The sequence below is a fragment of the Electrophorus electricus genome, chromosome 18 (assembly GCF_041902795.1).
Source record: "Electrophorus electricus isolate QZ-2024a chromosome 18, ASM4190279v1, whole genome shotgun sequence".
Taxonomy (NCBI): Eukaryota; Metazoa; Chordata; class Actinopteri; order Gymnotiformes; family Gymnotidae; genus Electrophorus; species Electrophorus electricus.
Window position 1 is genome coordinate 3222838 of NC_137514.1, and position 17387 is coordinate 3240224.

The following is a 17387-nucleotide window of genomic DNA, read 5'->3' on the forward strand; positions in this document are numbered from 1 at the left end:
TTTAATCCACAGTCAAACTTTGATAATTCTGTTCAATTTTCTTATGATCATATTCTTGCTGTTCCTCACTAGCTGTGAAAGGAAGTGGCTGTTTTTGTCATCTTCCTGTGGTGTGACAGAACCACATATGCAGATAAACAGACCGGGCACAGAGGCAGACAGGAACAAACAGATGCGGCCATGAAATGTTCAAACACTTTAGCTCAAACACTCATCTGATGTGGAGTAAACAGACCTAAATCTGAACTCAGAATGAAGACCCTCCTCATCTTCACCTTCTACCTGATCTCAGGTAAGTACAGCTGCTTCTGAAACATTCAGAATCACAATTGTCAAATGACGGCTTAACAAGACTTCACCCAAAAGTCCAATAAAAAGATGAACCAATAAAATCGGGGCTTTTTTAAAAATAAACTTTAATGTAGTTTAACAATTCAGGAACAAAATTCAGGAACAACTGGTTCCCACCTAGATAAGACAGAAGTAAATGAATCATTTCATCCATGCACACAAGATGGACAAAGAGCTCAGCCAGTGGATCGCCAACATCATGATATGTCAGAGAAAACCATGAAGGATGAATATTTTTGCCTCTCCTGCTGAGCAGGAATTGTTTGTTAAACTGCCCAAATGGTAGGCTGCAGTGAAGTGTCAAAACCACGATTATTAAAAACCCATGAGAGAGTCCTCCTCACAAACACATAATATACTATACTATAATTGACTATAACATTATATGAGAAAAAGCTAATGCGGGGGGGGGCTTTGGATTTGACAGCTCCATCATATCACATTATATCCATCTGACTACTGCAGGTACTGTAGTGGTACTGTGGTACTGTGTTTCCTTCATGTTCCCTTAATAAGGCTGAAAAGAACTTCTGCATTTTTTTCAGCTGTTCTATGATCCATTTCCTCTCTTTTTTAAAACCGTTATTGTTTGGCTTGCCTTTGCTTGGCAGTGTCATCATTTGCATTAGAGGCAGTTTTAGCTGTTTTAGTCTTTTGGATTTATTGATGACCACAGGATCCACCTCGTGTGTCAACATAAGCACCCTCACAAGATAACTGTTGGGCTTCTGTAGAAACATCTTCCAGCCTAAAGCAGCACGGTCAGTGAGCGTTCTCACGCTCACAGTACTGCTAATGACATGCCTGTGGTCTTCACTATAACAACAAGGGGTTCACAATCACGCTTGTCTTCATAAATGGAGGTCACTGAGGAGATTGTACACTTATACTGTTGTAGACTTAGTGCTTCACTCTTCACTGTCTAATGCCACATTTTACTAATTTCATTATTAATATGAGCACAAGTACATTTATTGATATTAGTTAATTTGGTTGTTGTACAGAAATAAATGCACCTGTGATGTATGTGGAGTAACGCAACAGGGGCTGTGATATTTAAAATCTGCCGGTACAACATTAGTTTTGAACCCATTTTGGCTTCAAACGTCACCTCCTCGTACCTCCTCTTATCAGAAATGCAAGAGCAACATGCTGTTTGCAAGTAGTAAATGAGAATCAGACAGTTGATGTTTCATTATACATAGAAAATTATAGAATTTAATATCTATTATTATTGGAAATGGGAATGGAAGTGAGACTGCAGACATAAAATATATAACCTTTAATAACATCTGTAAATTAACTTTACCACTGATAAACATCTGCAAATATACTTCAAAATAATCAACAGTATTAGCAGTAACAAAATAAGAATTTGCTTACATAGATGTTTGTCATATATCTCAGTGACAGGAGACTCCACCAATGAAGTGACAGCATATTCAGGAGGAGGAATCAAGATCAAATGCAAATATGAGGATGGACATGAAAAAAACAACAAATATTTCTGCAAGGGTGAAAGTACACCATGTGCTGACCAAATTAAAACAGGAGCCAAACACACATGGGTGCATGAAGGCAGATTCTGTCTGTATGATGATACCAATGCTAAAGTCTTCTGGGTGGTCATGAGAAACCTCACAGTGGAGGACTCTGGAACCTACCAGTGTGGAGTGGATATAGGGAGATGGACAGACACATACAGACCAGTGAAACTGAAGGTGAAGGCAGGTGAGTTTTCATCCATGTCCTCTATTACTGCTCTTCTTCATCATACTACCTCTTCCAGCATTATTTGATCACAGAACGATCCCCTCTCACTGTCACGTGGTGCGGCCCGCCGTGTGCAGTGGGAGTTAATTGTTTGTCTCGTTTGTAACCACGCCCATGTTGTTTAGCACACACCTGCAGCTGTTTAGTCTTGTTATGTTGTCTGTATTTAAACTGCTGTAGGGGTGTGTGCTTAGTTGTCAGTCATTGCATCTGTTCGCGTTATCTTTGTTTGTTCCTTTTTTCAGTGTTGGTGTTTACGTTATGTGTCAGTGCCACCGTTGTATGTTAATAAACGTTTGTCACTGTCCAGGGAGTCTGTGCGTCCTGCAGCACTCGGGCCGTTACATATTTATTACCAACTTCAGGGAGGGTGAAAGTCCAAGCTCTCATACAGGACTCATTATAACAGTGTGATGTCAATATGCTTTTGGCAGGTGGTGTGGCCTCTAAAGTAGTGAATGCATATGCAGGGTAGGAGTCACCATGAAGTGCAGATATGAGGATGAGTGCAAAACCAAACTGAAATCTTTCGTTAAGACTGGATCAGTGGTGTTTAGGTGAAAACAACAAGCCCAAACAGTGATTGGATGCATAGGGACAGCTTCTCAATTCATGATGACAGAAGTGTAGGATTCTTCAGTGTTTATCAGAGAGCTGAGTGTAAATGACACTGGAACATACCAGTGTGCTGTTAATGTATATGATCAACTACACACTTACACTGAAGTAAAGTTCAATTTAAAATAAGGTGAGGAGCTATTGATTTGCACTTTAGCCCTGATTAATAATGTGAACTATGGGAAATTCTGTAGGCATCAGGAAGATTTAAAAGTTTTAACTTCATGGCATTTAGCTGACACTTTTATCCAAAGCAACTTACAATTATGACCAAGCACAACTCAAGTAACTGAGGGTTAAGGGTCTTGCTCAGGGGCCCAACAGTCATAAATGGGCAGTGGTGGGGCTTAAACTAGCAATCTTCTGATTACTAATCAAGGAACTTAACCACAGAGCTACCACTGCCCCACTCTGCACTGCTTTTGATGACAAGACCCTCCAAACAATAGTGAGAACAGCTGAGAAGATGATTGGGGTCTCTCTTCCCTCCATCACGAACATCTACATAACACACTGCATCCGGAAAGCCACCAACATTGTGAAAGACCCCACAGACCCCTCACATGAACTGTTCACCCTTTTGCCATCTGGAAGAAGGTACCGCAGCATCCAGTCCGGCACCTCCAGACTGTGCAACAGCTTCTTCCCAGAAGCCATTAGACTCCTGAACTCTGGCTAACTCCAATTCCAATTCAGATTCCAAAATGGGCACTTTTATACATGCTTACAGACAGTCACACACACACACACACACACACACACACACACACACACACACACACACACACACACACACACACACACACACACATACACACATATCTATACACATACTCACACATTGTTTTGCATCGGACAAGTGTTGAAGTCAAACCTCACACAAATAAAATATAAAATGAGTAGACAGTGCAATTATTTAGTGCAGTACACAGTACTGGGCATATATAAAGCGAGTTGTGCATGGGAATCAGTGACATGCTACCCTGAACATAGCAGTCACCGGTAGCAGCCAGAACAGTTCAGAGTACAGTGCTGGTTTAGTACAGTACTCTAGCAGCAAGTAGGATAATGTGCAAGACTGCAACAGGAGTGCATGTCCTGTCCTGTATTTATTATTGTTTATTTAATGTTTATTTAATGACATTTTGCATTATATTGGACTGTTTGCACTTGTGTAGCATGTTGTCTGTTGCACTGTTGTTTTTGTGTTGCACCATGGTCCTGGAGGAACATTGTTTCGTTTTTGTTGTGTACTTGTATATAGCTGAAATGACAATAAAACCTCTTTGAACTTGAACTTGAAGGAAAAAAAAAGTTTTGGGAGTTAATGTTTCAGGGTTTTTTGACAGACTCCTGCTGTGGAAATTCTATCAGTGAGACTCTCTATGTAGGAGGAACTGTAAACATCAGCTGCAGTTTCTCAGAATCCACCAGAAGTGACCCTATGTTTCTATACAAGAGTGTGGACACTGCTGTTTGCACTTTTAAAACATCAATTACAGAGAGTAGAAGATGGATAAATGAGGGAAAAAAAATTACTGTATGATGACAGAGCAAAACAAATCCTGACTGTGACTGTCAGAAATGTAACAGTGTAGGACTCTGGTATATACTGATGTGGCGCTGAATCAAACTGGGAATCTGATCATGGATACACAGTTTATATCACACAGATCTACCTGAGAGTGACTGGTGAGTGGATAATATATTTAACATTTTTATTGAACAATTTTGTAGCATTATATCCAAGACTGAAGCCGTGAAGTAGAGGGATCAATATAATTTGTATTGGAGACTAATACTGAATGTTTTATCCATACTGTATGTTGACGAGCTAAAACAGGCATTTTACTATAAAAACTCCAGTTTAGAAATGTCATGGGACGCTCCCCCCCACGAGTCACGTGCTACGGCCTGCGGTGTGCGGGGTGGTTCACCACGCCCTCCGTGATAGCACACACCTGCACAGGGTTTAACATCTTGTGTTGTCTGTCTATTTAAACCTCTACTAGTATGTGCATCGTGTTGGTCATTGTTTGTTCACTAATGTATATAAACGTGTGTGTAGTCATTGTTAGACATTACTGTTGTTTGTGTTTAATTAAATGTGTAAGTCATGTCCTTTGTTAACGTTTTCCTTAGCCAAACTTATAATTAGAGTGAAACAATTTTAAGAAGACAAATTATGTACAGAGTGCCAGAAATATGTAAGTACATGCATGCAAGTACATGATCTGTATGCTATCACAAATAATCAATGAATTATCAGATGAGGAATTTGAGGATGACCATTTCAGAAACTACAGGTTACTAATTAAAAGACAGAAGTGTATGTATATCGTAGGAGAGTTCTCTCTCCCTAGTCTGGGATATACACGCACATGGTTTATAGTGATCTATAAATGAATTGACTGACATGCATTTCCAAATAAGTCACCTCATTGCTGAACACATAATATCCTGTGAAAGACAGGAAGTAGGAAGACACTCCCATATAAGCTATTATTATTATTATTATTACTACTACTACTATTATTATTATTATTAGTAGTAGTAGTACTATTTACATTTATGGCCTATAGCTGTAAATGTAAACAACAACAACAACGACAAACTATTTGTATAGCCTTTTCTTAAACACAGTTTACAAAGTCTTTTACAGAAAATAGAATGAATAGAGGAATAATAAAGCTTATTACATCCTAAGATCTATAACCTCAACAAGAAAGTAAATTAAAAATAACATTTAATTTAAAGACAATTTAAAGCTGCATTTCCACCCATCAAATTGCAGCTGCACTGAAAGCCAAAGTAACCTTCTTCTTGAAAGTGTTTTAAGTCATCATGTCCATCAGGTCATCTGGGAGAGAAGTTTGGGGCCATAGCAGCAGCCTCACAGCTCTATAGTCAGGTGTTGGGTACCATCAGTATGTTTTTATCAGCTGATCTAGGGCCCTTGACGGTGTGAGCCTCATGATCATACTACTGAGATATAGAGGGCCAAGACCATGTAAGCACTTGAAAGTAAGCAGTAGTATTTTAAATTAAATTCTAGATGACAGTTAACCAGTGCAACTCATTAAAAATGGTTGTAATATGAGCTCTCATCTTGTAAATGTAAATGTAAATCTCTCATCTTTGCACATGCTAATACTCTGGCTGCTGCATTTTGAACCCTCTGTAGGCTTGAAATAGCATTCATATGCAGAAATGGGAGCAGTGCATTACATTAGTCCAGACATGCAATCATTACATTACAGTAGTACAGATGTGAAGATACAAATGCATGGAGATTTTCACTATCAGTTGCTGTGAGGATACTTCTGACCTTGGTTACATTACAAAAATGATAGAACACATGATCGAACACTGAGACAACATGGCATTTAAAGCTTACATCATAGTCAAATTTGACACCTTGGTTCTTGATATAGTGTTTGGCCTTAACTGATAGGACAAGAAATTATTACCCATTCTGGACTTAATATATTCTAGATAGTTAAAAATCAAGCCAGTGGAAATGTATAGGTTGTAGTAGTAGTTCAGTAGTAGTTTTAATACCCTGACTTTGGAGTGCACCATCGTAATGAAGCCCTTTTAACTGAAGAACTGAGAGAGGCCTTAAAGAGAACACTGCCGTTATTACTGTAGCCATGCTGAAGACATTATAGGACCCAGCAACCAGTATTTCTGCACAACACTGATCATTATTTCTGTAATTATGTTATTAGTTGTTACATCATTATTTCTTGAGTTCTGTCTCTGGATGTCTGGGTTCCTGCAAGTGTACATGACATTCTCAGAATTACAAAAGTGCATGTAGGATGTGTGTATGGGTGTGAGAGAAACCCCATATATAACCTGTTAAATTACACTGCATGTCATGCAATGTATGAAAACATACATGATCTTGCTTTCCATTCAAATGATCAAACTTTTACATCTTCATCTCCATTAACAGATCCACAAGTGTCATCAGCAGCAGCAACAATAACAACAGCACCATTGTCATCATCATCATCAAGTACGACTACAGACAGCACAAAAGCACCCACATCTACAACAGCGAAAACCACACTAATTTCTGTTCCTACAGCCAACTCCTTGACAAGTACCACATAATTTTACTTTTGTGATGGTCCACTGACTTCACAACATGGACTCATTATCTGATACATTGCTGTGTTTATTTTATATAAATCAAAATATTCCAGTTTCAACCTCAACACCACATTCATCATCATGCATCAGTCCACAGTTCACCACACCAACCACATCCTCAGGCTCCAAACACACATCAGCTTCCTCTCCTGATACAGGTGCTGACACACAGTGGACAGTACTGGTATCAAAGTAGGCAATAGAGTGATTGCAAAAACAATATTTTTGTTCTGAAAGCTGTTCATTGTGATTGAAGTGATCTAGTGGCCCCTTGGTGTTGAGCCCTTTTATTACAGTCTACAGTCTACGCCAACCTCAGCATGTTCTCCTGTCAAGTCTTATGCTGTGTTTATTTCCACATCCAGATATTCCAGTTTCAACCTCATCACCACATTCATCATCACGTATCAGTCCACAGTTCACCAAACCAACCACATCCTCAGGATCCAAACACACATGAGCTTCCTCGTCCTGATACATGTGCTGAAACACAGTGGACTGTACAGCATGGAGTGAAACTACTCACATACTGTCAGCTTCATCAGACATTTCTGAATGATCAGGATAAATGTTAAATGTGATTGGTTCACTGATTATGACTCTGTTTCCTTTCCAGGATTTCCATCTTCCACTGTGATCAGTGTTGTGTGTGTGATTCTGGTTCTGCTTCTGATGGGAACCTCATTCCTCATAGTGACTCTCAGAAAGAGAAGCAGGAAGGAGCAGGGTATTACCACACTCACACACACACACACACACACACACACACACACACACACACACACACACACACACACACACACACCCTTCAAAAATGATCACATAAAGCAATACTTATCAATCAACATTGTCATGAGCATAACACATTCAGATCTGTATGTCCAGTTGTGAGTGTAGCATGTATCTGTGCTGTAAGCATTGTAGATTAAACACATTTATTTACAGAACTCATTAGACTCCAGAGCTGCCTGCTGCTGCCCTCTGCTGGCTAGAAATGGACATAAATGAGCACTGTTAGAATATGGACTAAAGACAATTAACTAATGCCTAAGTATTCTACTGTTTATTTGCATTTGAACATTACCTACTCAGATTAATGTAAATATATGTGAGTATCTAACTGTTAAATGTGAACAATACCATGTATTCATGTAGTATGTGATTACAATTTATTAATTTGTGATTAATGTCAAGAATCAGCATCATCCAAGCGCCAGTCCCTCCAAGACTCCTCACACATCCACGGGGTGAGTCATGACTGTATCACACATTCATGGGGTGAGTCATGAGTGCATCACACATCTATGGGGTCATGAGTGTATTACACATCAATAAGGTGAGTCATGATTGCAGGTCATTAGCAGGCCACTACTGGAACAGGTGCACTACATCTGTAATAGAATTATAATGCACTACACATGTAATAGAATTATAATGCACTTGGCATCTCTGGAACCACCACACTACATGTCCCAGGATCCTCTGGTTAGATCATCATTAACAGAGCATTAATTTGGTACACCTGTGATTCATTATGTTTCCTATGTTTCTGTAACACTTCCAAAGTATGTTTCCTTGAGAATACTGAGCGTTGCAAGTTTGCCTGCTGTTATTCTGTGCATTGTCCTGTTTCTAGTGCATTCCTCATGACAAAAATGAAGTGTTTCCCACATCCAACATCACCTCTTTTCCTGCTCCGGCTAAATGACATAAATGCTCCTGTGTGTTCCCTTATACTGTTAACACCTGCTACTCCTGACACCACCCAGTGTTCAAACTTGGGAGTCCAGGGAAACTATAGACAGATATTCCATTAATATGACCAAAAATACATTTTTGTAGCTCACTTGAATGCAAAGAGCAGTAGACAAACAAAAATAACATTCAATCTCATTCATAGACACTGCTGTTAAGGTCACTTTTTTTTCCTCTTTACTCAGGTTCCACTTTCTGTCTGTGACAATGAGATTAAAGACACCAGAAGCCATTCTGACTCAGATACTGGAGCTCCTACAGTCTACTCTACTGTCCACCTACCCACAAACCCCTCTGATCCCTCCCTAACTGTTTATGCCCAAGCCCAGTTACCCACAAACCCCTGTGATTTTACACACACTGTTTCGGCTAATGCTATAATTCTCTCTGAGAATTTCTCAGTGTGTGACGCACAGCAGTCAGCAAGGATGTCTGATGAACCTCTAATTTATACAACAGTGAAGTTTTATAAGAATGCAGATGGTTATAATGATGCTGTCAAGGAGACCTTCAAGATGGAGGAGGACACATGAATATGCTCCTGTCAAACATATCACTGGATGAGGCTAGTTTAGCAGTTTATGCTTTTATTTACATTCATTTTACCAAACATAGATTGTATAACTTTCCCTTTCTCTCAAAGGATCTTCCACTTGTAAATGTTCATTTGGGCAGGTGTTTGTTTTCTCATGTTTAGCTTACTTCAAAATGTAAAATGCTGGTGTTCCTTAAATAGAGGGATTTTACATGCTGTAATGGAAGAGAAGGCAACACCTCTTTTGTTTTATTGTGTTCTAACAAGCCCTCTATTGTTTTATTGTGTTCATTCTATGAGTAAATGATAAAGCACTTGTGTAAGATGCTCTGGATGCCAAATGCTGTAAATAGAAATGTGTTCAATCTACTTGGGAGTATTTTACTACAACTTTGCTTATACCCATAAACCTCTCAACACCTATTTGCTGAAAGGTTTAAAGCTCTCTCTCTCTCTCTCTCTCTCTCTCTCTCTCTCTCTCTCTCTCTCTCTCTCTCTCACTAAATAAAATTTGGATATGACTGGTTATGTTCTTGTTCATTATGTTCTGGTTAAAATGCAGACAAAACGTAGAGATAAATGGAGACAGAGAAATGCAATAAGTTCCAAGAGCTCTGACGTGTGTGTGAAGTGACTTGGTGTGGTGAACCCTCACTGCCTCTATGCCAAAGCTCTCAAATGGTCAGTGGCAGCTTTCCCGTCATACTGACATCACGTGACATCATCAAATTGCTGTTATTTCTACATAAATGTGATTTTTCTTAGTGATAATTAAGAGAACTTAAAAGACTAACACTAACAGAAAATAGCTGCCCTAACTGTACATTGAAAGTGACAAATTAATTTAGCCTACTGAAGGAGAGATGTTAACCAGGGAAAACAGTTAACCAGGGCCAAAAGGAAATTTTAGTTTTTTCGGCCACTGAGTTTCAGAGGATACCCACACTGCAACACACACTACAACACGCACGCACACACACACACACACACACACACACACACACACACACACACACACACACACACACACACACACACTTCTAAGATTTATCACTTGCTCAGAGTTGCTAAAATTGTTTCTGCTAATAAAACTCTTATATTAATAATATTAATAAGTACACTGTTTGTTTCCTCACCTGATACATGTGCTGAAACACAGTGGACTGTACAGCATGGAGTGAAACTATTCACATACTGTTAGCTTCATCAAACACTTCTGAATGATCAAGATAAACGTCAAATGTGATTGGTTCACTGATTATGACTCTGTTTCCTCTCCAGGATTTCCATCTTCCACTGTGATCAGTGTGTGTGATTTAGGTGCTGCTTCTGATGGGAACCTCATTCCTCATAGTGACTCTCAGAAAGAGAAGCAGGAAGGAGCAGGGTATTACCACCCACACACACACACACACACACACACACACACACACACACACACTCCTTATCAGGAGTGGGCTTACAGACTCACCAGAACATATACTATGTTTTACAATGTTTAGTGAAAAACTGCTCTACTGCAAGACATAATCTGTGGATCATTCATATCAGCATGTCAGCAGATGTGAGCACAGCTTGGGTTTGTAGTGTAAATTATCTACAGTCATTAGTCAAACAGGGCTCATGCAGAGTCTAGAGCACAATGAGAATGGAGACAATGCAGCAATATTCAGTCATTCTGGCCAATTTTGTAAATGTAAACGAAAGTCTAAGGAAAATTGCCGGTTTTCCTTAATCTGTCTCCCCCTTGGTCCCATTGTCAACTTGTCATGATCTGGTTGCTCCTCCTCATGGCCCTGAGACTGAGCATTATTAGTACATCATATATATATATATATATATATATATATATATATATAAATACAAAAACCGTAGCGATAAATGGAGATTACAGTAGAATATAAAAGAGGATTGTGACGGCCCGAGTGCCGCAAGACATGGAACAGGATGCACAGACCTCTCTCAATAGACACAAACATTTATTAGACGAAACAATAACGATAAACACAATGGCTCTCATGTAGAACAAGGAGGGTGAACACGATTAATGTCTAACACAGACATGACTACAATCACAACTGGGACTAAAGACTGACAAAGAGGCACACACCAACAGGGGTTTAAATACATACATAAACAACAATCATCCAGGTGCAGGTGTGTGCTAACAAGGGGGTGTGGTTACAAATAAAAGAGTCAGTGAACTCCCACTGCATGTGGCGGGCCGTGATCAGTCGGAAGGGGAGTGTTCTGTGACAAGAATCTCTTATGCAGACATGAGTTCCTGTATAGGACATTTCAACAATGGAGAAAAAATATCTAGACCAAAACTAGTAAAGGAGTTTCTCTCAGTTTGCTTGTGGAGCATCTTATACCTATGTCAAAATAAAATGTGCTGAAAGGGCATGTTTATATAGAAAGGAATTCTCCTTGTAGGGATTGCTTACATTATGTGTGATTTATTGTGAATGTGCCCTCAGATTCACTTGCATCCCAAGCCAGTTATTCCAAAACTCCTCACACAACCATGGGGTGAGTCACTGCAGTATTTTAAAGCTGGTTACTATTGGAACAGGTGTTCACCATTTTCACCAATAAAATTGGTATTGTCAATCCGTGAAACATTGTTCTAACCCACATGCCATTTATTACAAGGGCCATACAAGGGCTATTTTTCTATATTATTTTTGCTTTCTTGGCTCACAGATTCCATTTTCTGTATGTGACTATGAGGAAATTAACGACACCAGAAGCCATTCTGTCTCAGACACTGGTGCTCATGCAGTCTACTCTACTGTCAGTCTACCCACAAACCCCTCTAATCCCTCCCAAACTGTTTATACAAACACACAATCATGCGCCAATGATATGGACATTTACTCCACAGCTCAATTATCCACAACTCCATCTGATTCCTCAGTAGGACACGGTCCACAATTGGCCAGCGCATCTGCTGGAGGACTCACTTAGGCAGCAGTGATGTTCCATAAGAGAACTGACAATTCTGAAGATGTCATTACCACAGAGACCTTTAAGAAAGAGGAAAACTCATGTGATTATGCTACTGTCAATCATGACCCAGGAAGTGGTTAGGTTAGAGTTTTGTTTTTAATGCAAATTCATTGTTTTTTAAATGTATTTTTTTATTTGCCCTTCACTTACTTTGCTTTAATATCTATCGAGGCAGGCGTTTTGTTTTCTTTTAGTTAAGCTGGTGGGTGAATGGTTGATTCACAATAACAATCGTTTTGTGGCTCTCAAACAATTAACACCATTGTTCATGTTTGCAGATCAGATATAGATTTACAGATTGACTTGGTATGTTCTTTAATAATTAGGTACATACATGATTGAATGAATACAATTGTAATAAAAGCCTACCAATAGAAATTAGGTACTTTTGTAATAGTGTTGTCAATACTACCTTGCATATGGTTAGAATATAGCATTCTGTTTTTTACATGTATTAAATATATTTTGAATACATGTGAAAAAACGTGAAGGAACATATATTTAAGAAAGACATTTACTATCAAATTTTCATTTATTGTCTAGACAGAAATTTTTATATATAATATACATTTGATCCTTGCTTATCATTGCCAATTTAAATTTCATGTCTAGGTTTAGAATAAACTTTTTAGAATTAATAAATAGCAACAGCAATGTGCAGAACACCTTCTCACAACTTGCACAACCCAGCTGTCCATCCAGAATGTTCATTATGCTTCCTGTTTTGATAGGGAAATTCTTTACTTTACATCACATGGGTGATTTCAATTATGAGACCCAAGCATTCCACATGACATTAGTTTTTCCAATCATTTTCACACTTGTCTCAGTACCACATCCACATCTTCAAAACACTTAACACATTCACCATATCAATACAGAAACACCTGGTTAGGATGGAACACTTGTAGACTGTCCATCTCTGACCATGGCAAGAAACTCAGATACCAATTTGTCCAGGTAAAACAGATGCACACAATCATTTTATTTGTGATTTTGCACAGTTCAGTATGCACACAATTTGTGACTAATTTACTGTACAGAGCCATGATGCAGAAAAGATAGTCCACGCATGTGCTGAGGTGTGAAGAGTTTTGAAGAAGTGCACATTGTAAGTGAAAGTGATTGTAAAAAACTATAATATGCAATTTGTTACTAGTATATTGCAGTTAAGACAGCAACACTGCAAGGATTTACAAGAATTTGCTCATCTGATTATCAACATATGACTAGATTAATCTATTGCTAAAATTTACAAACAACACAAATATTACAGGTTAACTGCCATCTGAAGGGATTGTTGGAGACACTTGCAAAGCAGATAGCATTTTGGTCTCTGCATATAAACAAACAAACAAAAATACCATAATAAAAAATAAAATAAAATAAATACCATAATTTAAAGCATGTCCCTGTTGTGTGTAGCTGATGGTTTTCTTCAACATCATCATGTTCAATGCTGTGTGAGTCACTTGTGGCTTACAAATTAATACATAAGTACATAAACCTTCCTTTGGGCTAAATTTTACTCCATTAGTTAGATGGGTGGGGGTGGGGGGTTGTATGTAGTTGCGCAAATTAGAGAAGTCATCCTGACTTAGGCAATGATGAAAGCAGAAGACTGTGTCAGATCATGAGTCAAAAAAGAGAATATAGACAGTCATTTGTTTTAACACACATCTCTGGTTTGAGCAGTGATGAGAGCTAAAGGGGGAAGTGTCAGACATAAAATATGAGACACAGTTCACACTGAACGCCAAACAGTTCAACATGTGGACACTTATACTTGTCTTGTCCAGTCTATTTCCAGGTGAGTTGTCCATTTACTGCTCACTTTATCATCAGACAGGTTCAGCACATTATTAGTTCAGGTGATAATCAGCTAATCCAGCAGGCTGTCTCAAGGTCCAGGCCTCCAGAGCTCCTGCTCTGACCTTTACCTTCCACACACAGAGGGACTTTGTAGTGCTGTGGATGTTTATCACAGTGGATCTTCTACATTTACTATACATTACTAACATTATGATTTATTTTACAGCTGGAATTGCTGCTGTAACTACAGTAACTGGATACAAGGGCCATTCAGTTCAGATCAGATGCCCTTATAAGTCTGGATATGAAACCCACATGAAATATCTCTGCAGAGGAGAATGTTATACTTTCCAGATTAAAGACATCCCTCTTGATTCTGAATCTGCGAAAGACAAGAGATTCTCTCTGAATGATGACACAGCAGCCAGAGTCTTCACTGTCACCATCACTGATCTGAGATCAGAGGATGGAGGAAAATACTGGTGTGCGACAGAGCAGAAAGTGCGTGATGACTACACAGAGATTCTGTTAGTGGTTAAAGTGGGTGAGTGTTACCACATGTTCCTAATCAACTAGGTAGAGTGGGTGCTGATTAAATAGGTCACCTTTTTCTATTAAGCTAGTCTGTAATTGTCTATGTGTGTATTTAAATTAGTGTTGAGGTAACACATTGAATAAGATTAAATAACAAAAACAATACAACAATTCTAATAGCAATAGTTGGAATTTCGTTAATTTCATTCAGGTAACTGAGGCCAATTATTTATTATACAAAGACTTCCAAAGTGAAGTATACTGAAATACTGAATACTGGAAATTCGAGTATTATATGGCCAATTACTAAGATCTCAAACCATAATGCTAGCCTATGTAATGCACATAGGCAAAGCAGGATGCAGGGACGAGTCACATAGAACAGAAACATACGTTTATTTTTCACACACTTTGACGTAGCTCACAGGCTATCAGGATCAAAACACTGACAACACTAACACGTAAATGATAGACTTTTATAGTTGCAGACTAACGACACACGGGTGTGGATCACAGGAAGGCCGTCGCCATACTGACGAACACACACACACACACACACACACACACACACACACACACACACACACACACAGGGAGACGTTTAGGAGGAGGGTCCATATTGTGACAGCCTACCTGTTTCTGTCCCTCAGATCCTGCCAGTAGTAGCATCTCACACTCCACCTACTGCCCTCCCATACTCTCTGTCAGCACATCAGTAGGTATCGGGTGCACACAGTCAGTACCAGGTAAGTGCACATACTGCCTCCTACCTAAACAAGGGTTTGCATGTCTCCTTTGTCTTATGTCTTGATGTCATATGGGTACCTGTGATTCAAGAGACTGGACAATAGAGGCCAATAACTCCAGAGTAATAGGATTCATTGGAGTGCACACACACACACTTTTAGTAGGACCCATTTGATCACACACACACACACACACACACACACACATTGATCACACACTTCCACTATGAAGTCCTGCCAGGTTCCCCAGTGATTCTCATAACAAGCATGTATCTGCTTAGAGCTTGTGTCTGTGCCTGCTTTGTGGTCTGCCTCTTGTAATTCTGTATTGTTGCCCTTTTTTATTTGTTTGTTTGTTTGTTAACTCTCTTTTGGACTTTGAACATGGGCCTATTTTACAGATTCATGATTTCTGGCTGGTGTACTATTGTAATAAATCTGCATATGGATTCCTCATGTATTCCTCGTGTTACACTACAATGTCATTTATAATGTACCACTATGTTGACAGGTCACACACTGAATGATGCTGACCACCACACGAACACTCCCACTTCCTTTGGTACAGTAACACACCTTATATAGTAACACACCATGTACAGTGCATCTGGAAAGTATTCACATCACTTCACTTTTTCCACATTTTGTTATGTTACAGGCTTATTCCAAAATGGATTAAATTCTTTTTTTTCCCCTCAAACATTTATACACAATACCCCATAATGACAAAGAGAAATATTTTTGCAAATGTATTAAAAATAACCCCCCCCCCCCAAAAAAAAAACACATGTACATAAATATTTACAGCCTTTGTTCCATACTTTGTTGAAGCTCCTTTGGCAGCAATTACAGCCTCAAATCTTTTTGAATATGATGCTACAAGCTTGGCACACCTATTTTTGAGCAGTTCCTCCCATTCTTCTTTGCAGAACCTTTCAAGTTACATCAGGTTGGATGGGGAGCTTAGGGGCACAGCCATTTTCAGATCTCTCCAGAGATGTTTAATCAGGTTCAAGTCTGGGCCACTCAAGAACATTCAGAGTTGTCCCGAAGCCACTCCTTTGTTATCTTAGCTGTGTGCTTAGGGTCGATGAATGCAGCAATGTACAGAGACTTCCAACAGGACATATGTCCCTCTGTACATTGCTGCATTCATCTTTCCCTCAACCCTGACTAGTCTCCCAGTTCCTGCTGCTGAAAAACAACCCCACAGCATGATGCTGCCACCACCATGCTTCACTGTAGGTATGGTATTGGCCAGGTGATGAGTGGTACCTGGTTTCCTCCAGACATAACGCTTGGCATTCAGGCCAAAGAGTTCAATCTTTGTTTCATCAGACCAGGGAATTTTGTTTCTCATGGTCTGAGAGTCCTTCAGGTGCCTTTTAGCAAACTCCAAGCAGGCTATCTTGTGCGTTTTATTGAGAAGTGGCTTCCATCTGGCCACTCTGCCACAGAGGCCTGACTGGTGGAGTGCTGCAAAAATGGAAATCTTTCTACACAGAGCAACGCTGAAGCTCTGTCAGAGTGACCCTTGGATTCTTGGTCACCTCCCTGACTAAGGCCCCTCTACATCGATTACTCAGATTGGCCAGGCAACCAGCTCTAGGAAGAGTCCTGGTGGTTCCAAGCTTCTTCCATTTATGAATGGAGGCCACTGTGCTCACTGGGACCTTCAATACTGCAGAAATTTTTCTGTACCCTTCCCCTGATATGTGCCTCGATACAATCCTCCTCTCAGAGGTCTACAGACAATTCCTTGAACTTCATGGCTTGGTTTGTGTTCTGCCATGTACTGTTAACTATGGAACCTGAGATAGACAGGTGTGTGCCTTTCCAAATCATGTCCAATCAACTGGATTTACCACAGGTGGACTCCAATCAAGTTGTCAAAACACCTGAAGGATGATCAGTGGAAACAGGATGCACCTGAAGTCAATTTTGAGTGTCTTGGCAAAGGCTGTGAATACTTATGTACCTGTGATTTTTTATTTATTTTTTAAAATAAATTTGCAAAAATTCCAAACAAACTTTTTTTTTCCACTGTCATTAGGGGGTATTTTGTGTAGAATTTAGAGGGAAAAAATTAA

At 39.3% G+C, this 17387-nt stretch overlaps 2 pseudogenes across 2 annotated transcripts in view; one reads left to right on the top strand and one right to left on the bottom strand.

The window, feature by feature from the left end:
• LOC113589841 (hemicentin-1-like) overlaps positions 1–17387 on the bottom strand; it is a 222667-nt pseudogene that overhangs the window by 100955 nt on the left and 104325 nt on the right. The window lies entirely within an intron of this gene.
• On the top strand, positions 29–15402 carry LOC118242607 (uncharacterized; annotated as a pseudogene). The gene is made up of 11 exons (XR_014118203.1): positions 29–292; positions 1759–2082; positions 4092–4434; positions 6704–6766; positions 7520–7630; positions 8098–8150; positions 8844–9188; positions 13916–14015; positions 14244–14561; positions 15202–15297; positions 15389–15402. The product of XR_014118203.1 is annotated as an uncharacterized LOC118242607 (transcript).